The sequence below is a fragment of the Arvicanthis niloticus genome, chromosome 17 (genome assembly GCF_011762505.2).
Source record: "Arvicanthis niloticus isolate mArvNil1 chromosome 17, mArvNil1.pat.X, whole genome shotgun sequence".
Lineage (NCBI taxonomy): Eukaryota > Metazoa > Chordata > Mammalia > Rodentia > Muridae > Arvicanthis > Arvicanthis niloticus.
Window position 1 is genome coordinate 42,935,139 of NC_047674.1, and position 25,622 is coordinate 42,960,760.

General features: G+C 39.8%; 1 pseudogene across 1 annotated transcript; it reads left to right on the top strand.

Annotated features, from left to right (window-relative positions):
* Positions 1–5,415: 5,415 nt before the first annotated feature.
* On the top strand, positions 5,416–7,207 carry LOC117722640 (protein phosphatase 1 regulatory subunit 14B pseudogene; annotated as a pseudogene). The gene has a single exon (XR_013104544.1). The product of XR_013104544.1 is annotated as a protein phosphatase 1 regulatory subunit 14B pseudogene (transcript).
* The last annotated feature ends 18,415 nt before the right edge of the window (positions 7,208–25,622 follow it).

Here is a 25,622-nt window from a genome sequence, read left to right on the forward strand (position 1 = left end):
ACAACTTCCTAAACAGAGCACCAATAGCTCAGGCACTAAGACCAACAATTAATAAATGGGATCTCATAAAACGCAAAAGCTTCTGTAAGTCAAGGAACACCATCAATAGGACAAAATGACAGCCCACAGATTAGGAAACGCAAATCAAAAATGACTCTGAGATTCCATCTTATACCTGTCAAATGGGTAAGATCAAACCTCAAGTGTCAGCTTACACTGTTGAGGATATAGAGGGACACTCCTTCACTGCTGGTGGGAGTTCAAACTTATCCAACCACTCTGGAAATCAATTTGGCAGTTTCTCAAAGAGTTGGGAATAGATTGACCTCAAGACCCAGCTATGCCACACATGGACATAGTCCTAAAAAAATGCTCCATCCTACTACAAGGATACTTGCTCAACTATGTTCATAGCAGCTTTATGTGTAATAGCTGGAAACAACTAAGATGTCCTTCAAATGAAGAATGGAAAAAGAAAATATGGTATATTTCCACAACGGAGTATCTCTACAGTGGCATCATAAAATTTGTAGGCAAATGGATAGAAGTAGAAAAAAATAATCGTGAGATAATCAGAAAGAATAGATTTTGCAGGTGGAATGGGAACAGGTGGAGTTGGGAACAGGAGGGATGAGATGAAGAGGGGAGGAAAGGAGAAAATACTGGGAGAAATTACTGGAATTGGGGACCATTTGGTGGGCGGGGTGGTTAACCTAATTCAACGGAAACTCCATGGAATCTACTAGAGTAACCCTAGCAAGTACTCCTAGTAAGTACTCCTAGTGGACATAGGGTCATCTTCTGTAACCAGGCAAGGCCTCAAGTGCAGCGATTGGGACAACAACCCAGCCACAAAACCTTCGATGGGTTGTCCTGCCTAGAGAGTGTTCTGGAATGGGAACCTAGCCGAATCATCATCAAAGAGACCAGAGAGACTTCATCCAGCAACTGATGGGAGCAGACACAGAGTCTCACAGCCAAACATTAGTGGGACCTTGGAGAATCCTTTGGAGGATGGGGAGGAAGGATCAGAGTTAACCAAAGTAGTCAGGAACACCATAAGATCAGCGCCCATGAAATCAACTGAGAAGGACTCTGGTCACTTGCAGAGATCAGGGACTCTGTAGGGGTCTGTCCTCTGCATATGTGTTGTGGCTAAATAGCTTGATCTTCTTGTGGGAATCCTAACAGTGGGAGCAAGGCTGTCTCTGACTCTTTTGCCTACTTATGGGATCTTTTTCCTCTGACTGGATTGCCTTGTCCAGCCTTGATGTGATGGTATGTGGCTGATCTTGCTGTAGCTTGTTATGCTGTGTTTGCTTGATGTCCCTGGGGGGCCTGTTCTTTGAGAAGCAGAGAGGGATGGATCTGGGGGAGAGGGGAGGTGTCCTAAGGTTTTATTGCTATGAAGAGACACCCTGACCGAGGCAACATTTATAAAGGCAAACATTTATTTGGAGCTGGCTTACAGTCTCAAAGGTTCACTCCATTATCATCATGGTGGGAAGCATGGCATCATGCAAATAGACATGGTATTGAAGGAGTCAAGAGTTCTACATCTTGGCTCCATCCCCACAATGACACATCTACTACAACAAGGCCACACCCTCCCCATTAAAGCCACACCTCCTAATGATGCCATTGGTTGTGAGCCAAACATTCAAACACATGACTCTATGGGGTCCAAACCTATTCAAACCACCACATGAAATGAACAAGGGGGCAGGGAGGTGGGACAGGGGAGGAGGCTGGGAGAAAAGAAGTGAGGGGAAACTTCGTTTGGGATGTAGTATATAAGAGAAGAGTAAAAATTATTTTAAAAAGAAATAAAAACTAAAATAAAAAGTAAAAAATGTATAGATGAGGAGCTCTGAGAATTAAAAAAAAGAGGGCAGGGCACACACACACACACACACACACACACACACACACACACACACACGCCTGACAATATTGCAGTTTTTGCCTTGATCTTGATCTTCGAGCTGTGTTATTTGCAGATTCTGCCAGGAAGTAGAAAGGCCTCAGATTCAGAGACTTTAGAAGACTTAGGTTTTAAGTTTCCCTGAAAAAAAAAATTCCTTTAGCAAGACGTGCTCGTGCGTGCGTGTGCCTGTCTCTCTAAAGTGTATTCACTGCAGTTATGTGATGTTCAGACACCACTTCATCTGATTGTCCAGACAGGTCATCTGCTGCAGGCATCTCTCTTGAAAAGCAGTTGTGTCAAACCAATTTGATAAACTTAAATCTGTATGTTAAAACACACTTTTATTATAAATATAACGCATGTTCATTGCAGGAAACACGGGAAGCAATGCGAACCACCAGGAAAACTATGAATCTCCCGTGGCCCTTGTCACTTCCAATTTGCTTTCCTGTGTGTCTGCTTTTCAAGGATGCAAAGGTTGTGAGTTGGGGATCAGCCTGCTTTTCTTCTACTGTGTCAAAGCACCTGATCCAACAAGCAAACACTTCACAAATACATTGCACGGACAGGATAAAAGCATGGCTTTTATGCTGACCCCTTTACATTTTTTCCTATTTGTATCATGTTGATTCTCTTCCAGGCTTTTAAAACGGGCTCTCTTTAAACGCGCCGCCCTCGCTTTTTCCGGGCAAAGTTTCAGCTTACCACCTGGCTCCTGATCTTCCGAGGCTTTTATTGATCCTGGACAGATTTTTTTTTTTTTTTCATATGGACAGGCCTGGAGGAATCTTTTCTTATTCTCTTCAGTTTTCTATAAAGGACAGCCAAGACAACACAATACATTGCCTCGAATAACAGCAAGTATTCTCTGACTTGAGGCCAGATTCAACTTGAACCTGATTGGCACTATCCCAGAATGCAACACTGATAATCCCACGCTACGGCTCGCCTCGAGATCTTCCTATCCACGTGAATGGGTGTCCACCTGAGGAGGAGTTAAATTTCTATGCCTGATTCAACTTAGAAGCCATAGCTTTCCTGATCAGAAGACTGATTTAGGTTTGCAGGCGTCCTTTCCTGCTGACTCTGCGGTGAAAAGCCCCAAGGGGTCACCCTCACAGCTGTCACACTGGCGTCTGTTGACTTAAGTTTTCCTTTCAGAAAAGTATAACTTGCTTTGCTAGCATCCTCCCCAGCTTAACTTATTTTAGTGTTAAATGTCCTATTGCATAAAGGGGGAGTAGCGTCTATATTCTTTTGTATGTGCCAGAGCCTAGTTTTCTATCAGTTGAATTTTGTAGGTACAAAGGAGCTGAAAGACCCAGCAGCAGCCGTTGCTACATAGCAATTCATGAAAGAGACGTCGGCCTCTTTTCTTTTCCTTTTTACTGCTCCCAAACCCCCAATTAGCACTTGAAAGTACTGTGCCCATTGTAATAGAATTGGATGGTTTTATACTAATTAACGTTATTTTGGTGCACAGTGCCACACACACACACACACAAAAGTCTTAAAATTAGTATGAAAAATTTGTACATTGGGAGATAGGCTCATGTGGTATTTTCCAGCCTGGAAAGGCAAGGATAATGTGCCTTTCCTGGTCATCCTTCATTTTCTGTTCATCAGCTCTGAGTCAGCACAGGCCCAATTTAGATCAGGTGCGACTCTCTCTCTCTCTCTCTCTCTCTCTCTCCCTCTCTCTCTCTCTCCCCTCCCACTCCCAATCCCCCTTCCCACTTACTGTACAATTTGGGTTATAAATAAACCACGCAGGAATTTGGGGCGAGTATTCTAAATATCCCTGTAGCTCAAATCGTTTCAATCACAGAGCCTCGTATATGTTTGAATTGTATGCTTTGGTTCTTTTTATTTTACTGACAAACAAAATCACACGTCTCTATTGAATACAACATTTTTTTTTAAAAAAAATGCATATACATCATAAAGTGACTGAGTCAAGCGAGCTGAGAAGCACATGCACTCCCAAGCTTACTCACGTTAAGAACATGTGCAAGATCTCTGAGTGACTTTCAAGTGTACGGTCCGCTGTTGATGACTGAAGTCACCAGGCTGTACAATAACTGTCCCTTCAGTTTTGATGTTGGGATAGCTTTCCTATAGGCCCAAGGTGTCATCTGATGGCATTCTTAGCTTTTAGAATGGTGGAAGCTAGTAGAGTGCAAAGTTAATAAGGTTCTAAAAGGTTTATCCATGAGTCACACAACATGTTAATTCCAACACAGAGGTGGGCAACAACTAGCTGTTCCAGAGGGTTGGAACTAGCCCAAGATAAGGTATCTAACCTTTGTACCCGCAGAGTTCTAACCTCTCTGCTGTACTGAAATTCTAACCAGCCAGTCAGTCTCTGCACACACAGCTTCTTCCAGGAGCTTCTGTTCACATTTGAGGACCCGATATGACAGAGCTGTGGGGTCCATCACATTTGAAGTTGTTCAAGAGTCTGAAAGAGTTTCAGGCCTTGCCCACGAAAGCAGAATTTATTCTCCTAATGTCCCCATTGAGAGAGTAGGGAAGGGAAGTCGGGTCTAAGGAAATAGGACCAAGGTCCCTGACCTTCCCAATCACACAGTGAAATAATGTTTTCTTGTATTTCTGGACCAAAAACATGTGTTGAAAGTTCCAAGGACATTTCTGAGTAAGAGGCTTCTAGAAGTTCCAAGGCACCGGGGGACTCTGCTAAATAATAGAATTACTTGTTCTGTTTGTAGCCCTTCTCTGTGGGGTTTTGCCATCTGAAAAGCTGGGGTTTCCAGGAGGCGGGGAACTTGGATTTTGTGAGCCATGAGAAAAGAAGAGATGGTAGTCAAGCCTGTGGGGTACTAGAACTGTGTGACAATGATACTTTCTGGGAGCTGCTATGAGAGATGAGCTTCAGGGAGGTATAGGAAAGACAGAAGGGTGTGGGGCCCTCTAGAGTTTCTAGTGTAATCATGTCCATTTGATGTTCACACCCAGCAGAATCCAAGACTTGCCATCACAGGTGCCCAGGCCTGTGATTTTTTTTTTTAATAGTTTTCTGTTTCAAACCTGCAGCAATTTCTTTGTTTACTATTAATGCGATCTAACATTTATAACTTTTTGATAAAGTTATAGAATGTCCAGGGCCTACCTGCCTACCTCTTCAACCTCCTATTCAAATTGACCTTTGATGCTTTCAAATTCTTAAAGTCATTGCTGGATCTTCGAATATACTCATGGCATCCTGTTTTTTGCTATCAGCTTGTATAACTTACTGTCAATAATAATTATAATAATAACTGCATGCAGTATACCATTTATACTTCAATTATAGTATTCATTTAGTAATCCTGTAGTAGGGAACCAAGAACACTAGGGCAGCTGCCCCCCAACCCCCCACCCAGGGCCAGAGCCTGAGTCCACGAGCTAACCTGACCCATTGGTCAGCCAGGGAGTAGGGGAGGGGGTGGGGATCCGGGAGGCAGCTGCGCAGGCGCACATGTGGCCCCGCTGCCATGGCGGACAGTGGCCCCCCGGGGGGCCCAGCGTTGACTGACCCAGGCCCGGAGCCAGGCAGTGCCAACACGGGCCCCCGAGTCTACTTCCAGAGTCCCCCTGGGACTCCAGGCGAAACCTCTGGCCTGGGGAACAACCCAGATGAAGATGGTCAGATGAGACGGCCAGGGAAGATCATCGTCAAGTATGACCGCAAGGAGCTCCGGAAGCGCCTCAACTTGGAGGAGTGGATCTTAGAACAGCTCACAGGTCTCTACGACTGCAAGGAAGAGGAAATCCCAGAGCTCGAGATAAATGTGGATGAACTCTTGGACTTGGAAGGTGACGATACCCGGGCCGCTAGAGTCAAGGAGCTGTTAGTTGACTGTTACAAACCCACCGAGGCCTTTATCAATGACCTGCTAGACAAGATCCGGGGTATGCAGAAGCTGACCATACCCCTGAAGAACTAAGAAGGTACTCACTCGTATGACCTTGGCTCCCACAGGACAATCACTGTCCCCCAACTTTGTAGCAACAGCAATACTAGGCGACCCTGCAGCCAAGCCTGGTGTCATGAGCAGGGATCATATTGTTCCTGCCCAGGGGCCACTTCTCTTGCCCTCAGTTTTTCATTTTGGTGTTTTTTGTTTTATTTTTATTTTTTATTGTTATTAAACTGATGGGACTTTAAAAATGAAGAACCACACTAGGACCCAGAAGTAGAGAATTGTAATTTTGGTAATTAACATACTTTTCCCCCTGATCTCTGTGAGTCACAGCACCTGAAAACTGCTGAGTTTGAAATCAGCAGCAGTGTGTGGTCCTTTTTCTAAATGAAGCCTCGTCCAATTTCTTTAGGGATTAAGGAGTAATACATTTTAAAAGTATAACTGTCAACACGTGAATCATACCCATAAAAATGCTAATTTCATTTGTTTGGGTGATTTATCAATTCAGCAGATTTGGAAAATGACAGTCTACGACGCGATGGTAGAAAATGCTGAAGGACAGTTATGTCCTTGTCTCCAGGGAGCAAAGCCCAGTGACATGTGACCAGGGGAGAAAGTACACACTCAGAAGAGGGAGGAGCCAGGGAGGACAGAATGAAGGACTTGGAGCTGCTGTCACCCTTCTCCCTGAAGGAGGAGTTCAAATCATCCCTCTGCCCACCTCAGAGGATGGGGAACCAGGAAATCTACCCTTTTAGGATCCGGAGCATTTCCAAGGCACTTCCTGCTAAGCTTAACTTCCACCTGGCAGCATTGCCACTGCTCAGTGCCTGGCTAGTACTCTCCAGCTGGCTTTGAGGCTTGGCCCATCATTTCCCAATCCACAGCCAGGACCTGAGCTAAAGCCAGGATATCATCCCAGGCTTGCCGGAGTTAGCAATGTAGGACGAACATTTCAGCTTCTCCTGTTTTGAGTCTGAACAACAGCCTGCAGCTTTTAAAGACCTTGAAGCTGTTTTCCCTCTTGCTATGGAGACGCGGGAATTGGTATCCTGCATCTTTGGGTTTGAATTCTGTTCCTGTCACTTACTAGCTTTGCAAGTCCAGGCAAATCACAAAACCGTTTCAAGCGTTTGTTTTGCTCCTGTTAAATGTCAACAAAAACCCACTTCATATGGTGAGACGTTACCTCCAGTACACCAAGAACTAGCAACAATTCCCGTTTCTTTTACTTTTCTCCCCTGCCTCCGTTCTTACAAGTTTTGTTACTTTCAGCTCATTTTCTTCATTGAATGGGGACAAGGAAGACAGTAATAAAAATGTACACTTACAGTTGTTTAGAAAATAAAATTAATAAGCCAAAACATGTTAAACAAGATTCATTGATATTAAATGCTTGGTATTGTTCTAATAGATAATTACGTTCATTGGTGTTCAGATCTGGATCCTTGACTTCGGAAGCAGAGAAATTGAGTCCCTCTTTAATTTTTCTTTAGATACTGAAAAGGAAGGAAAAACTTTATCCAGAACTACCCTATCCTTCACAGGGTTCACTATCAACTTCCAACCCACATCCTGGCCCCAATCCCTGCACACTTTTTGCTTGAGCAAGGGTATATTATACAGATGCTTGCTTTATCAATAAGTAGGACCTGAAAGACACCCAGGAGGCCCCTCATCAGCTGATAGAGAATGCTCTAAATGTTTGTAATTTGAGGTGACTATTGGGCCTTGTGTTGACGATTATTGAAATCCATCTTCCACTCATTTCAAATGAGGCTCCAACACCTGTTAAGTTTCACAATAAGTACACATGCTGTCTTCCCTTGGTACCCATCCATGCCTCCAGCCATTACAACCCGAGCACCTGCTAGGTAAGATCCTGGTCAGGTGTCAGGCGACATAGAAAATCTTTCCAGCTATTCAATGATATAGTGTGGTGGTTTGAATATGCTTGGCCCAAGGGAAGTGGCAGTATTGGGAGGTACAGCCTTTTGGAGCAGGCGTAGCCATGTTGGAGAAAGTGCATCACTGTGGAGTTGGGCTTTGAATCTCTGCAGAGTGTGGAAGAGTCAGTTTCCCCTGGTTGCAGTCAGATCAAGAGACAGAACTCTCAGCTCCTTTCACTACATGCCTTCCTGAGCACAGCATGGTAAACATGCTCCTGCTTTGATGGTAATGGACTGAGCCTCAGAAACAGTAAGCCAGCCCCAGTTAAACGTTGTCCTTTATAAGAGTTGCCTTGGTCATGGTGTCTCTTCAAAGCAGACATGTGGACACAGAATCCAGTGATGTGAATGCACGAGGCAGGGAAGGCAAAGGCCTATACAGAGTGAGAATATCATACAGGATGCTCTTTCTTGCTGTTTAAGGGAAGCTGGGTTCTCACAAAGTGGCTAAAATGTCAGGTAGGTTGTGGAAGACTTATTTTCTCTCTACCACCTCCAAAATTTCCCTTGAGTGCCCCGCAGCACACACTATATGAACTTTTGAGAGGCAAAGCTTAGGGATTCATTGTCCTCATGTCTAGCCTAGGAAACAGTTGCCCTCCAGCTGGAAAAGGCTGCTTTTTGCTTTTAAGCATCCCCCTCCCCTCCCTCCATTGCTTGTTTGCCGTCAAGGAATGGGGTGCTGATAAGGTTGAAGAGAAAGAGCATATTTCTACTGCAAGTGAAAATATTTTGAAATATTTGGATGTCAAATCCCCCTGGCTGCCAAATTCTTCGTTCAACTATCTCTTTATTTTCACTAAACTTGAACACTTTTCTAAAGACAGAAAGCACACTGCTATGGCCTAACCTATAGTGCTAGATTCTGTGTCACTGGCCCAGGGTTTAGGTTAAAACAGATTAGATTTTGGCCATATGGTTTGTTGGGGGTGGAAGAATTGGTCAAACTAGTTTCTGGAAAGAAAAATCTGGAATGGGGTTGGGGAAATGGGGGAGATGATGAAGGAGGAAATGAGGACTAATTCCCAAGTAAAATCTGTAGCAAGGCTGCTGGTTGGATACGGATACTTGCCTCCTAAATGTAGGCAGACTGCAGCGTGTTTTAGATGCAGAGATTACACAATCTGTTACAACATAAGTGGAAATCAATTTTAAGCTCAAAATGGATTTTCCTTGTGGGACATGTGTGAAAAGCTCTTTCCAAACTTAAAAAAAAATGTGGTTATAGTTAACTGCAGCATAGTTTAACAGAATAGAATTCTAAAAAGGTTGGTTCAGGTAAAGTATTTTTCCCACACACTGTGTTTTCCCCAAACAAGAATTGAAACCTGAGCTAGTGGAGATAGCTCAGGAGGTAAAAGTGCTTGTTATGCAAGCCGGGAGATTTGAGTTCAATCCCCAAAAGCCATCTAAAGAAGGAAGGAGAGAACAGACTCCACAAAGTTGTTCTCTGACCTCCATACACATATGTTGTACTCCCTCCAACCCCCCCCCACATTATACATACATATGATAATGAATAAATACACACAATGAACTTTCTAGATTTAGCTTTTACACATCACATAGCATATAGGAATTGTGCAGTCTCTCTGAAATCAGCCAAACACACATTTGCCAAGAAACAAGAGGAGAGCTTTGGCCCAAGTTCCTGAAACCCCGTTTCACTGCCAATTTGAGGCCTAGGCACATTTTCTACAAAAGGCAAAGTCTTTTCCTAAAGCTGCTCCACGCTCCCCTACAGCAGCCATTCACCAAGAGAACTTGGAGGTGACGTTAACTAATTTATAATTTCCAGCCACATTTAATTAGTTTTCCACCTCATTGCTGTTTACAAATGCTATCGCACACTGAGTAATGACTCTATGCTTGTTTGCCCGGTACAACCACAGCTTGAAGAAAGGCTAAGATACAAGAATCTAAACTGCTATTTAAAACACACACACACACACACACACACACACACACACACACACACACACACGAAGAGAAGACTTAACTCATCCAAGGTACTCAATCATGCAATAACAGCGTCTGAACTAAGGATCTATGTAATAAAGATCAATTTCTAGGCTGTACAATGTCTGCTAAGTTTCCGATATGTATGCATGGGTGTTCTTTACTGGGTATTGATCTTCTTGCACCACATCTGGTAGTACACACAATCTGTATTAATCAATAACAGTAATTTTAAAAAGTTATGCACACTATTTTGAAAATATTTACTTATTTTAATTACACACGTGAGTGTTTGCCTGCATGTATGCATGTGCACCATGCGCACGCCTGGTGCCTGGAGAGGCCAGGAGGACATTGATGTGAGTGCTGAGAAGCAAACTCAGACACTCTGCAAACACAGTACTGTCTCCTATCTGCTGAGTTGTATCTCCGGTATCTAATGGTTTAGATGTTTAAGCAAACTAATAAAACTGTCACAAAGTTGATTTCTAATACTAAAATACAATAGATACAAATATCTAGAATGCCTGTAGATAGGATTTTCTGAAGGCTATGTTCCAAAAATCAGGGTCATGTATATCCACAACATTGGAATTGCTGCTAATCGTTACGTTCAGTTCATTGCTGGTTCCTGATTTACCTCCTGTAACACATACCCTGTTACAAGCATTTTAGCCAGATGTCTTAGGGTTTTATTGCTGTGAAGAGGCACGATGACCATGGCAACTCTAAAGGAAAACATTCAATTGGGGTTGGTTTACAGTTCAGAGGTTTGGTTCATAGTCATTATGGAGGAAAGCATGGCCTCATGCAGGCAGACATGGTACTTTGAAGGTAGCTGAGAGGTCTGCATCTGAATCACAGGCAGCAGAAAGAAAGAGTGACACTGGGCCTGACTTGGTCTTCTGAATCCCTAAAGCCTCCCTCCATTTCCCCCAATGACACACTTCCTCCATCATGGCCACACCCACTCCAACAAGAGCACACTTGCCAACAGTGACACTCCCCATGAGCCCACATCCAAACCACCACATTAGGTTCTCTAGGAACAAAACTAATAGATTGAATGTACATATCCTAAAAGAATGTATTAAATCAGCTTACTATGAAATAGTAACAATAGTTGTGCCACATATGGGAGGCTGAGAAACTGGTAGTTGCTTAGTGCAAGAGGTTGGATCCTCAGCTGTCCCAATCTTGCCCCCAGTGCTAAAAGTTTTCTGGGGAGCCTCTGGTCCGTAGCCAGTGACAGAAGCTTGGAAAGGCTGGCTCTGGTGTTACAGAAGAAAGCAGAAGCAGCAACAGCAGCAGCAGCATAGTAGATCACGCTGCTGATAAGAGAGAAAGCCAAGAGAGTAAAAGATAAGAGTAAAAGATAATCCTCCTTTAGCAAAGCCCCCTTTCTAAATCTGGGATACTACCAGATAAGCACACTTGGATTGGGTCTTCCCCATCCAATTAAGGTAATCAGGACAATTTCTTGGCTGAGTCTCCCAGCTTTGGTGATTCTAATTTGTGACAGGTTGACATTAAAACCAAATATCGCACCACAGTTTTTATCATATGTCACAGAAGACAAGAAAGGATGGTTGTATGCTTCAAACAAGCAGCATAAAATAAACATAGTCATAAAATACAGGTGGTGGAACACTGGTCAGATGATTTATATGTGCTTATTTCATTTTGCATAATAAATTTAGATTGTCATTAACTCTTGGGCACATTGATGAGCTTTAGGGTACAATAGTCAGTGAAGACCACCTCTTTCCCCTCTCACAGAATTTATGTTTTATGAGAATCTGGGTATCTGAGATGCAGGTTATGTTTTTATATATAGTATTTGTGTAGTGGATATGGAAAGTTTGTGATATGGTTGAAGCCAAATGTTCTGGATATGGTGTATGCCTCCTGCCATCAGCATCAAATAGGGAATCCCTGTTTGGTCTTTCTATTTGCCCCATGCTTTGCAAAAGTAAACAAAAGTTACCTGTTAGGGATACCAAGTTATTTGGTATATTCTTCCTGGACAGATTTGACAGGCTTTAAGGAGAGTTGTAGAGGGGAATTTGAATATCAATGAGTAGACATTATCTGGAAAATCATTTTTATCTTCTAATTTGAGGTCCCACGACTTTTGATAAATTCTTTAATTTAACATTTATTTAATATTCTTCACATTTTAAAACAAACCAAAACTGTTGTATCTACCACATTATAGGATTGTGACTGATCTCTGAATAATTTAACAGGTATATATTGATGCAAAATTGCTGAAGATAGCAATCCACCTCACAATTTTACTTCGTTTACTTATAGTTTTATATTCTAGAAAAAAATAATCATATATAAACCTCTCCAAATTTTGGGTTGTTTATACTTGATAAAATATTGCTACTTTGGAAAAAAACCCGATCAAATATAGACTCATTAAATTCTCTTTGTTGTTTGTTTATTTGTATAACTAGAGGGAAAAGGAACATAATTGTATAATTTTTAAGAGTAGCAGATCAAATTACAAGTTGCATGTAATAAAAACTCCCACTTTGTAAATGAAAGTTACATAAGTTTTGGTAAGTTTACAGAATTCTGCATTTTTCAAACAAATACAGTTTTAGAACACCCTACTTTACCAAGGATTGTTAACTTGACTGGATTTAGAATAAGCTGGGAGACACCCACCTCTTAGTGTGCCTGTGAGCTTGTTTCATGTTTATTAGAACAGGTAAGACCCACCATGAATCCAGAAAAAGTGAGTATCTCAGCTGAGGGCCGAAGTTGTCAATGTCTTTTGTTCTTGAAGACATGATTTTCCCCCTATTGTCAACTGGACTATTAAATCGTGGCCCCAAACACTCTTCTCTTCTTAAGTTGTTTAACCATGTGCTTTGTTACAGCTATGGGAAAAGTGTCTGCAATCCATCAATACTCCTCAAACACATTTGTTTTTAAGCTCCTTCTTCTAGCTTTCACTCCCAAGGAACTAACTACTAATTTACTTGTGGCTTTTATATCACTGCTGTTAGAATATTGTTCACATGGAACAAAACCATTACTGGTCATTAGAGTCTGGGCCAGGCGTTTCCCATAGAAGAAGAGAAGCAACACAACCATGCTGCAGTGAAATCACAGTACAGATTAAAGAGGGATGCATTGTCTATGATTAAGAGTAGCCCATGAGAGAGTACTCAAGAGCTCTGATGATGGCTCATGGTTTCCTTTTGTGGGGTTCAGAAGGAGGAGGAGTTGGTTCCCTAGGGGACATATTTTGGGTGACTATGTTTTCACTGATGAATTAGGTCATACATTCCTTTTCCTATTGTGCATATTTATTCCCATAACAATGCCCAGTTACACACTGACATAAGGTGGTAAATTTGGGATTCTCCTTAACAGGCTACTAGAGGACACAATTTTGCCTTAATACTAAATGTACACAAAGGCAATTCAGGTTGGATACCCAGGTACACGGGGAACAACATTAATAGGAAATACTTAAATTTGATTGTTATCAGAGGCAAGAAGTATATTATTATTCAGAGATTAGAATATGTGTATTCCAATGTGGGTCGGGAACAAAGGGGTTCTAAGTTTTCTAGAGACATTGTTTGGAGAGGGGCGTATGTGTACAGCACATTTAGGTGAAGGAGCTAGACTGCCAAGTGCATTGTTATAAGAGGAAAGCACATAACATAAAACCAGTGAGGGTACCAAACTGCCTCCTATTCTTGTCTGCCTCCAAATGGTCTGTCACCTTTAGTGTCTGGCCTTAGCATAGTGTTCTCAGAATCTCTGCTCTATTGTACATTTCCCTCTTCATTTCCTTTCATTTCTAAGCAGTAGCTATGGAATGGAGGTTCATATCTGTCAGATATATTCATCATTGCATGGATACTGGGATTGTTCTCATTGATGACCTATTTTAATCATAGTCCTGTAAGCAACCAGCACCCAATAGTGTAGACATGTTTTTTTTTTTTCTCCCCTGACTAGGTAAACTTTTGGAGTAGAGTTACGGGGGCTCATAATAAATTTACTGTAAATATTTCAAGAGACTGGAATAACGTTTCTACGGTAGTTGATTTTTTTTTAACCCTAAAAGCACTGCACAAGAGTCCCAGTCTCACCCTATCCTTTTTAGTATTCACCCTGTACATATATTTTATCACAGTCACCCGTGGGTGTAGTAGTGTTTCATTGTGCTCCTCATTTTTCATTTTCTTACTACTGATACTATTGAATATTTTTTCATGCTTATTAGCCATTCATATGTTTCCTTTAACTAATTATCCATCCAGAGTTTACCAGTATTTATTCTATTTTATTCTGTCATTTTTATTAAAAATGAATTTATACAAAATATTTTGACCATTTCCTCTTTCCGCAGCTTCTTCCATGTTCTCCCCACTGCCATACCTGCCCAATTTTATGTTCATTCTCTCTCCCTCTCCCTCCTTTCCTGAATATATCTCTCTTTCTCCCTCCCCCCCTTAAGCAAACAGAAAAACAAAAGAAGCACATACCCACCTGACATTCCCCTACACTGGGGCATCAAGCCTTCACAGGACCAAGGGCCTCTCCTCCCATTGATGCTGGAAAAAGCTATCCTCTGTTACATATGTGACCAGAGCCATGAATCCCTTTATGGTGGTTTAGCTCCTGGGAGCTCTCATGGGTCTGGTTGGTTGATATTGTTGTCCTTCCTATGGGGTTGCAAACTCCTTCATCTCCTTCAGTCCTTTCTCTAACTCTTCCATTAGGGATCCCATGCTCAGTCCAATGGTTGGCTGAAAGCATCCACCTCTGTATTTGTCAGGCTCTGACACAGCTATATCAGGTTCCTGTCAGTATGCACTTCTTGGCATCTGCAATAGTGTCTGGGTTCGGTGTCTGTATATGGGATAGATCCCTAGGTGAGGCAGTCTCTGGATGGCACTTCCTACAGTCTCTGCTCCATACTTTGTCTCTGTATTTCCTCTATTTTGTTCCCCCTTCTAAGAAGGTTTGAAGCATCCACATTTTGATCTTTCTTTTTCTTGAGTTCATGTGGCTTGTGAATTGTATCTTGGGTAGTCTAAGCTTTTGGGTTAATATCCACTTATCAGTTAGTGCATACCATGTGTGTTCTTTTGTGATTGGGTTACCTCACTCAGGATGATATTTTCTAATTCCATCCATTTGTCTATTAATTTTATGCAGTCATTAGTTTTTTTATAGCTGAGTAGTATTTCATTGTTTAAATGTACCACATTTTTGTGTATCTATTCCTCTAGGAACACTTTACAATTCATTCTATGAAGCGACAATTATGCTTATACCTAAACCATACAAAGACCCAACAAAGAAAGAGAACTTTAGACCAATTTCTCTTATAAAAATTGATACAAAAATACTCAAAAAATTCTCACAAACTGAATCCAAGAACATATCAAACATCCATTATAATCAAGTAGGCTTTATCCCAGGGATGCAGGGATGGTTCAATATATGGAAATCCATCAACATAATCCACTACAGAAACAAACTCAAAGAAAAAAACCTACATGATCATCTTATTAGATGCTGAAAAATCATTTGACAAAATTTAACACCCCTTCACGGTAAAAGTCTTGGAAAGATCAGGAATTCAAGGCCTATACCTAAACATAGTAAAAGCAATATACAGCAAACTAGTAGCCAACGTCAAACTAAATGGAGAGAAACTCGAAGCAATTCCACTAAAATCAGGGACTAGACAAGGCTGCCCACTCTCTCTCTACCTAGTCAATATAGTACTGGAAGTCCTAGCCAGAGCAATTAGACAACAAAAGGAGGTCACAGGGATACAAATTAGAAAGGAAAAAGACAAAACATCACTATTTGACTTTTAATTTTTAAAATTTGGCCTTTTTGTCATTTAGATTTTGTATTTGTGGTGTGTATGTGTGTGTCTGTTTGTGTTTCAATTTTTAAGCAGCTATTGGAAGAACAATGATATTTGCCTAATAATCTTTTCTTAATTCTATGAATTAAATTTAAACTATTTCTTAGACTTTTTATAATCTAAGTTTTATATTTCTGTCAATAATCTATTTTAAGTCAATGTTTATATATTAGGTGAAACATTTACAAATTTTACCAGGAAAAGTATCTCAGAGCTTAACTAAAATTGAAATTTGCAAGGGAATGCATGAGGAATCAGTTCTTTGCTTATATAAACCGTATCGTTTCTATTAGAAAACTAAAGACTTGATTCTACAAAAGATTAAGAGACTTTAAGAAGGACTTTAAGAAGAACTTCTGCTTGGCACTATTGGAACAGTTTGGAGTACGTTTACTCAATGACCTTGTACAACAGTAACAGTGAAAAGCAAAATATATAAGGAAAAATGGTTTTTCAACTCACTAGAATTTTATCAAAGAAACACAGTGACTACTGAAAGTCAGGGTTGGGGGGGGGGTTGGGGAATAAGACTTATGATTGCCTGGTTGTGCATGGAGGAAAATTCTAGGCACTGGGTTAAAAAAGCATAAGCCAATTGGAGCTCAGAATACTTGCAAAGACTACCAAGTCCACCAGACTAAAACAGAATTCTCAGACTATTGCACTGAACAGAAGAGCAACTCGCAGAGGATCCTAGGTATTTGGGAGTTTGAGAGAGGTCTGCTGTGGTGTTCAGTTGAGTATTGAGCACTGTATGAATGTAAGGATACTGCTAGAAAAGAGAAAGAATTATCCAGTGGGGTTAGAGGTTACAAGTTTGTGAATGTATTTTTTCTTAATACTTATTTATTTTTATTTTATGCTTACTTGTATTTCTCCTGTATGTGTGTCTGTGAACCATGCATATGCACGGTACATGGGAAATAAGGGCAATGGATCGCTTGGAACTGGAGTTAAAGATGGTTGTGAGGCACCATGTGGGTGCTAGGACTGAGGCTGGGTCTTCTGGAAGAGCAGCCAGTATACATAACAGTTGATCCACCTCCAGCCCTTTTTCTCTGTTTAGATCACCCACTTATAATTCTGCCAATTATTTTCTTTCTTCCTATAGAACCATGTTGAACAATTCTTATAGTGAGGTCTGAAGGTGATGAATTCTTTTATAATTGGAAATTCCCTTTCCCTTGGAGACAAGCTCAGGGCTTATTTTAGTATACAATTTGCTCCTTATACATTTACTTGCTAAGAACACAATTTTCCAAGTTAATCTCCCGAGGAATCTTCTTCATCAATTTTCTAAATGGTGCCAAACATCTTTTCTGTGACCCCCATTGATCCTTTTAAGAACATAGCAATTTAATTGATACCATCCCTTTTATTACACAGTTTTCAATTAGTCCTGGCAGCTTCTGTTTTTACAGCTCTCTCCTTTGTGGCTGAATTGAAATGCTAGCCAAGGACCCCACTTTTTTCAGCAAAGATGTTGTTGAAAAAATTTTTAGGGAGCTGATTAGTCTACAGATTGCCTCTTCTTGCTGTAACTTAAAGTGTTTGGCTGAAGAGAGACTAATTCATTTCTATGACAGCACAGAAAGGAGATAAGGTCAGCTGCAGCTAATCCTGGGAAGATTTGAAGTTCAAGAAAAAAAAAAAAAGAAAATTGGTTTTCATGAAGAGCCCTTCGATCCCTTTACATCCATTCAAAAACTTAAAAGCGACCCCAGGAAACCATTGTCCTGTCTTGTTTTGAGAAGGTGAGAATTTTACTAATATCTATTCAGAAATATTTCCTTTCTTAACATCTATATTCCTCCATGGGTTTTGTGAGGATTATTGAGCTTTTCTTTTCATTTGTTTTGTGTTGTTTTTCCTTTTTGTAAAATAAGATAGGCTCTCTAGAGGAAAGTAATGCAATAAAATCCTCACATGAAGATGTGAAGTCTAAAAGACATCTGTTAGGGACACAGCGATGGTGCAGTGGTTCAGAGCCCTTGCTGCTACTACAGATGACGTCATTTGCTACTAGAGTTTACATCATCTCCACTGTGGCTCACAGCTGGCTGTAACTCTATTCAAAAGATCCAACACTCTCTTCGGGCCTCCATGTCCACCAGGCAGGCATGTGGAACACACACACACACACACACACACACACACACACACACACACACATATATGCAAGGAAAACATTCATACACATAAAATAGAATTAAAATCTTAAAAAAAAAAACCTCTAAAGACATCTGTTGAAGAACATTATAAAGCAAAAAAGTGGGGGATGACATATACATTAGGGTTCTTATATATGAATATGGCCATTAATTTCCTGGCTGAAAAATGACTGATAATCCCATTAGTCCTGTAATAGAGACCATGGCCTGAGAACCACATTGCTTGAATTTGAATCGTGATTTATTTTTCTTACAAACTGACCAGACTTTTGCAACTACCTGGTTTTTATGAATCTTTGCGTTGTCAACTGCAAATGGAAATAGTGATATAATTCATAGTCTGTTATGAGGATAATTCAATATTTATAATTCACTTAGAATTGTTCCTTGTATACAGAAAATATTATATAAGTGTCACATAAAATATGCATTTTAAATATATTTAGTAGGAAATTTGATGACCCAGGAATCACTACATATTTATGACTATCATTTTTTTGCAAGTATTGGAAAGGTTGAGCTTTAGTGGAAATGTAATCTAGATGTCTGTGAAGTAATTTTATAGAGAAATAAATTGTCTCTAACCATGATAATTTAATATAAAACATGTTTCTGTCAAAAGTATGTTGTGTACTTCCTGGGCGTTAGGCATAATGCAGTGTGCTAAGAATTTAGATGAACTAGACCTAAGTCTTATTTAGAGAACATCACAGTTAATAGACCAGTAAGTGAATCTTTTTAAGATTTATTTTTATTTTTAATTTTGGAACAAATGTGCATATTAGTATAGGTGTCCATGCACACCAGAAAGAGTTTCAGATCTTTTGGATCTGGAGTTACAGGCAGTTATGAGCAATCTTACCTGGGTCCTAGGAGCTGAACTTGGGTTCTTTGCAAGATTAGTAAATGATTTAACCTATGAGACACCTCTCTATCCCCAAATGGAAAGTTTTAAGATAATGTTCATATGAAATAGCAAGAATGTTTCTGAGGGGACTGAAGAAATTATTAGAGATTAAGAGCACTTGCCACTCTTAAAGAGAACCTGAATTCCTTTCCTACCACCCATCTCAGATGCTTTGTAACCAGCTATAACTACAATTTTGAGGTTCTGACACCCTCTCCTGGTCTCTGACATCACTTGTATGCACACAATGCAAAAACATACACATAAAAAAAATTCTAAAAAATTGACAAAAATAATACATCTAAGGAGTACCAGAAAATATATCAAATATACCTAAATATGAGATGGAGGGAGGGAGGGAGGGAGGGATGGAGGGAGAGAGAGAGAGAGAGAGAGAGAGAGAGAGAGAGAGAGAGAGAGAGAGGGGAAAGGGAAAAGGAAAGGGAAAGAGGAAAGGAGAGAGAGAAGTGTGTAATTGTACACAAATGGATCCATAAAATCCTCACTAGACTTGATGAGTGTAAATCACTCAGGACCAGAGAAAGAGTGTGTACTTGGCAGAGGGATAGTGGCACTTTGATTGGAAGAACGAAGTTAGACCTTTGGCATTGATGCAGTTAATGAAAGAAAGAGTTTTGTAATTAGTAACATTACCTTTCTTTTTAGTATTTTTTCATACAAGTTATCTCTTTAGATAATATAATAATGTATTTAAAGGAGCTAAAAAGCAGGAAATGAAAACTATAAATGGTTTAAACTAGGTTCTAAAGTAGGCCGTATACTAAAGGGATAGTAAAAGATCAGTCTAGATTTTTGTCTGGAGAAAAGCTCTGAAGCTGAAAACATTTCAGCCTCATTTTATTATTTATCTGTGGGTGATCCAAGTATCGATGTTGACACATAACAACTAGATTCCAAAGATGTTGATTTTTAACAGATGTGATGACATGAATATATGCAGAATTCTATCTCTTCTTTCATAGCTAACTGATCATACGTTCAACAAAACTCCAGTCCCTTCACACTGGTCAATACACTTAAGAAGTAAAACTAAAGGTAAGATGCTGATTGGGAGCTGGAATAAAAGTCCTTTGTGCTCCATTTTCCAGCCCAGAACTCTGCCTGCATTCCTGGAGGCCTGAGATCACCAGAGACAACCAGATAAGACCCTGTTCCCTTGAATCCCCTGCCTGCCAAATCCCCCTAAAGCATACCCGACAGCTATAGTCTGCACCTCATCCACTGCACTTTTCTTGACCCACAACTCTGCTTGCATATCTAGAGACCTTTTAGTGCCAGGGGCAACTTGCCCAATTTCCTGCCTGCTAATTTCCCCTAAACCTCACAGAACAGGTGTAAACTGCACACTGTCCCCGTGTTCATTTTCTGGCACACATCTCTGCCTTCATTCTTGGAGGCCTATAGAGCTTTGGACAACCATATGGCAAAAGTCTGGTATGAGAATAAAATCAACAAGAACCATGGCAATATGGCACCGCCAGAGCCCAGCCATCCTACTACAGCAAGTCCTAGATATCCCAACACAGCTGAAGCACAAGAAAGTGACCTTCAATCCAAACTTAGGAAGATGATAGAGGACTTTAAAGAGGAAATGAATAAATCCCATAACAAATACAGGAAGAAAATTAAACAGGTGAAGGGAATGAATAAAACTCTTCAAGATCTGAAAATGGAAATAGAAGAACTAAAGAAAGCACAAACGAGGGAACCAAGAAGATGAAAAACCTAGGGAAGAGAACAGCAACTACAGAGATAAGCATTCCATAAGATGGAACACAGAATCTCAGGTGTAGAAGATACAATAGAAGAAACTGATACATTGGTCAAAGAAAATGTTAAATCTAAAATGTTTATGGAACAAAAAACTCAAGAAATTTGGAAGACCATGAAAGACAAAACATAAGAATAATAGGAATAGAAGACGGAGAACTATCTTAGCTCTAGGACCCAGAAAATATTTTCAAAAGGATTATAGAAGAAAAATTTCCTTAGCCTAAAGAAAAAGGTGCCTATAAATATACATGAAGCTTATAGAACACCAAGTAGATTGAATCAGAAAATAAATGCTCTCACCACATAAGTCAAAATAATAAATTACAGAACAAAGAAAGAATGTTAAAGATCACAATGAGAAAAGGTCAAATAACATATAATGGCAGATATATAAGAAATAAAGCCTAACTTTCATCAGAGACTTTAAATGCCAGAAGGGCCTGGGCAGAGATGTCTTGCAGTCTCGAAGAGACCACAGATGCCTGCCGACACTACTATACCCAGCAAAATGTTCTATCATTATAGATATAGAAAACAATACATTCCATGACACAACCAAATATAACCAATTATATATCCATAAATCCATCCCAACAGAAGATACTAGAAAGGAAGGAGGTCAACTACACCCAAGAAAACAATAAAAGACAGAAAATAGTTTCACACCAGCAAAACCAAAAGAAAAGAAACACACACGCACACGCACACACACACGCACAAAGGCATACCATCACCATCACCACCACTACCACCACCACCAACAACAACATAAAAATATCAGAAACTAACAATCATTGCTCCTCAGGTATCTCTGAACATCAGTGGACCCAATTCTTCAATAAAAACACACAGACTATCAGAATGAATGCAAAAATAAGATCTATTATTCTGCTGCTTACAAGAAACATATCTCAATATAAATGATAGACATTACCTCAGAGTAAAGGGATTGAAAGATTTTCCCAGCAAATGAACCCAAGAAGCAAGGTAGGGTACCCATTCTAATATCTAATAAAATTGACTTCCAACTAAAATTAATCAAAAGAGATGGAGGACATTTCGTACTAATCAAAGAAAAAAAAATCTATCAAAATGATGTCTCAATTCTGAATATCTATGCCCAAATGCAAGGATACCCACATTTATGAAAGAAATATTACTAAAGCTTAAATCTCACATTGAACCACACAATACTGGGAACTTCAACATTCCATTCTCACCAACAGGCAGGTCTTTCAGACAAAAACTAAACAGAGCAATAATAAAAATATGTGGCATTATGAATCAAATGTACCTAAAGTCCAGGACCAGATAATTCTAAAATTATCTGAAATAAAATTCTAAAATACTGTAGTAATACAATATTCTACCAGATTTTCAAAGAAGGGCTAATACCAATACTCCTCAAACTCTTCCATAAAACAGAAACACAAGGAACACTGCCAAATTTATTTTATAAAGCCACAGTCACATACCTAACCCACATAAAGACTAACCAAGAAATAAATTATGAGAACAATCTCCCTCATGAATATTGATGCAAAAACACTCAATAAAATAATCATAAACAGAATTCAAGAATACATAAAAAACATCATTCACCATGATAAAGTAGGCTTCATCCCAGAGATTCAGGGATGATTCAACATATAAAAATCTGTCAGTATAATCCACCATATAAACAAACCAAAAGGAAAAAAAAAGATGATCATTTTATTAAATGCTATAAATCCTTGACAAAATGCATACCCATTCATGATAAAAGACTTTGAGAGACCAGGGATACAAGAGACATCCTAACCATAACAAAAGCAATTTACAGCAAGCCAATAGCCAACATAAAATTAAATGGAGAGAAACTTAAAGCAATTCCACTAAAATCAGGGACAAAATAAAGGTGCCCATTCTTTATATATCTATTCAATGTAGGACTAAAAGGGTTAGCTAGAGCAGTAAGACAGTTAAAGAAGATCAAGTGGATACAATTGCAAAAGAGGAAGTCCATGTATTCAGAGATGATGTGATAGTATACATAAGTGACCCTAGAAATTCCTCTAAGGAACTACAGCTGATAAACACTTTCAGCAAAGTGGCTGAGTGCAACATTAACTCAAAAAAATCAGTAGCCCTCCTATATATAGATAATAAACAGACTGAGAAAGAAAATAGGAAAAAACACTCTTCAAAGCAGCCACAAATAAAATATCTTGGTATAACTCTAACCAAGCAAGTGAAAGACCTATTTGACAAGAACTTCAAATCTTTGATGAAAGAAATTGAAGGAGGTGGAAAGGTCTTCCCACGCTTATAGATCAGTAGGAATAACAAAATCAAATGGTCAGTCTACCAAAACCAATTTACAGATTCAGTGCAATTCCCATCCAAATTCCAGCACAGTTCTTCACACACCTTGAAAGAACAATACTTAACTTTATATTGAAAACAAAATAAAACAAACAAACAAACAAACAAAAATGTAGGATAGTTAAAAACAATCCTGTACAATAAAAGAATTTTTGAAGGTGTCACTAGCCCTGATTCTAAGCTGTACTACAGAGCAATAATAATAAAAGCTGCTTGGTACTGACATAAAAATAGTAGGTTCATCAATGAGATAGACTAGAAGAACCAGAAGTAAATCTACACACACCTATGGACATTTGATTTTTGACAAAGAAGCCAAAACTATACAAGTAAAAAAAAAAAAGTATCTTCAATAAATAGTGCTTGTCTAACTATACGTTTGTATGTAGAAGAAGGCAAATGGATCCATATCTATCACCCTGCACAAAAGTAAATTCCAAGTGGATCAAATACCTCAACATACATCCAGACATACTAAATCTGAGAGAAGAAAAAGGGGGAATATCCTTGAACACATTGGCACAGGAGACCAACCTGAACAGAAAAGCAACAGCTCAGGCACTAAGATGGACAATTGATAAGGGACCTCATGAAACTGAAAAGTTTCTAGATAGCAAAGGACACTGTCAAAAGGACTAAGAGGCAGCAAACAAAATGGGAAAAGATTTTCATCCAAACCCAAATCTGACAAAGGGCTGATATCCAAATTATACAAAGAGCTCAAGAAACTAGGCATCAACAAACCAAATAACCCAATTTAAAAATGTGTACAGTCTAAAGAGAGAATTCTCAACAGAGGAATCTCTAATGGCTGAGAAGCACTTAAAGAAGTCTTTAACATCCTTAGTCATCAGGGAAATGCAAATCAAAACAACTCTTAGATTCCATCTTACGTCCATCAGAATAGCTAAGATTAAAAAAAAAAAAAAACCCTCAAGTGACAGCTCATGCTGGTAAAGATGTGGAACAACGGGAATATTCCTCCACTTCTGGTGGGAGTACAAATTTGTGCAGTTGGTTTGGGAATCAATTTGGCAGTTTCTGAGAAAATCGGGAATAGTTCTACCTCAAGACTCAGCTCTGTCACTCATGGGAATATTCCTAAAAAATGTTCCACCCTATCACAAGGACACCTGCTATGATCATAGCAGCCAGAAACTGGACGCAACATAGATGTTCCTCATCTGAAGAATGGATAAAGAAAGTGTGGTATCTTTACACAATGAAGTGTTACTCAACCATTAAACACAATTGAAGTAGAAATTTCTGGTTTCTGTGGAAACTCAGAAATTATTATCATATGACATAACTCGGTTATGTCACATGATGTTTGCTGGGGCAGACAAGGTGAAAAGATGTTTTTCTGAAGCATACACATGAGAGGACATGTGATGTTTAGAAAGAATAAGTATGACCCCACAGACAGTGGGAGGAGGCTCTTGCATTGGCTTGCCTTGGACCATTTCGCTTGTCTTTGCTGATGATGCTCTTGTACTGGTCTGCCTTGCATTGCATTTCTGAACTTCACTTGAGGTGACTTCCCAGCTAGTAACTTGCCAAAGAAAAACTTGTGATATTTCTGTGGCTTCTTCCACAGACTTGGGCAGATTGGTGGAGCTTTATGGGTTTTTTTTTTCCTTTTTTCCTGGATCAAACTGTTGTTGCTGATTTGTGAGTGGTGTTTGCTGAGTGGAATGGGCTGCTGCTGCTGATTTGGGTTTGGTGTTTTGCTAGTGAACTGGACCATTGACAACAGATATTATCCTGAACAACTATTTTTAAAAAGGTCCACAACTCTCATTTCTTATTAACCTTTCTTTTCTACTATTGCTGGTGGGTAGTAGGCTAGAAGAGAGGTTGAAGAGTTTAAGAACTATTATTAAAGTAAGATTTGAAGAATCAAAGCATGCATACTATAACAGCACCAAATTTAGAGACAAACAGATGGAACAGTAAACAATCATCCTGAATGAGGTAACCCAAACTCAGAAAGACAATCATGGCATGTGTGAATTTATAAGTGAATATTAGTCATAAAATATAGGATAATCATGATAAAATCACAGACCCAAATAAGCGAAGTAACAAGGAGGATTGGGGGGGGGGGCACTTGGATTTTATCGAAAAGGAAAAATAAATTAGACATCAAGGGTGGATTGAGGGAAAGGCCTGGTTGGGGGAGGGTTTGAGGATGGGAAAAGTTGTGATGAGGTGGGGGAGGGCAGAGCAAGAGAGTTCTGGGAGAAACAACTTGATTGAGGGGTGGGCATCTCTGGGACCAGCTGGAAACCTAGAACAACAGAGACTCCTAGGGATGAATAAGGGTGACCCTAACTAAGACTCCTAGCAATGGAGGAATATAGATTCTGAACCAGACATCTCTTGTAATCATGTAAGACTTCCAGTGAAAGGATTGGGACAGCGACTTGGCCACATAAGCTTAGACCTATAATTTGTCCTTCCTACAAGATGTGCAGGGGTAAAAGATGGAGCAGAATTTGAGGGGAAGGCCACGCTATAACTGGCCCAATTTGAGACCCATGCCATGAGAGTGAGCTTACCCTTGACTCTATTAATGATATTCTGCTGTACTTGAAAAAAGGAACCTAGCCTAACTGTCATCAGAGAGGCTTCACCCAGCAACTGGTAGAAGCTGATGCATAGACCCACAGTCAAACATTAAGTGGAGCTCGAAGAATCCTGTG